The following is a 598-nucleotide window of genomic DNA, read 5'->3' as shown; positions in this document are numbered from 1 at the left end:
TGTTGAGTCCGAAGATCTCCATGCGGTTCATGGGATCCCGGGCGAGGATGTGCAGGGCTCCGGTGCAGCCCTCCACAATCTCCTCCATCCTCACACCGTCCGTGTAGGGCTGCTGTGTGCCTGCAGCCACATGGTGCTGGGCATCCTGGTGAGCCTTGACCAGCAACTGGACGAGGCGGGGGATAACCGCCGCCTCCTGCAGCGGGGCGTGGTTTGCTGGGCACAGGGCCAGATTCCTGATCAGGCCGATGGTTGCCTTGACCAGCGGCCACTGGTTGGGCTGGTTGAGCAGCTTGACGATGGCCGGGATGCCATAGTTGAGGCGCACGGAGTTCTGGGCCATCTCAGCCTCGGGGTGGCAGCTGGTGAGGTGGCGTAGGGCACAGACGGCAGGCTCCGTGATGTCATCCTTGTCGCCGGCACGCAGGATGGCGTGGATGAGCGCCTCCACGCCGCTGTTCTGGGTCACCAGCATCTTGTTCTTGCTGTTGTTGCACGTCAGGTTGGACAGAGTGCCCGTAGCACAGGTAAGGACGTTGACGTCGTCCACACTCAGCTGGTTCACCAGAATCTTCAGCACGCTCTCCAGGCCCTCCTG

At 62.5% G+C, this 598-nt stretch overlaps 1 pseudogene; it reads right to left on the bottom strand.

Moving 5' to 3' along the window:
* Nucleotides 1-6: 6 nt before the first annotated feature.
* On the bottom strand, nucleotides 7-592 carry LOC102750159 (junction plakoglobin pseudogene; annotated as a pseudogene).
* Nucleotides 593-598: the final 6 nt, after the last annotated feature.

This window comes from Leptonychotes weddellii, unplaced genomic scaffold (assembly GCF_054177405.1).
Source record: "Leptonychotes weddellii isolate Sample4059 unplaced genomic scaffold, ASM5417740v2 HiC_scaffold_59977, whole genome shotgun sequence".
In the NCBI taxonomy this organism is placed as follows: Eukaryota; Metazoa; Chordata; class Mammalia; order Carnivora; family Phocidae; genus Leptonychotes; species Leptonychotes weddellii.
The sequence above is the reverse complement of the archived record's forward strand: the minus strand, read 5'-3'. Positions and strand labels throughout refer to the sequence as shown.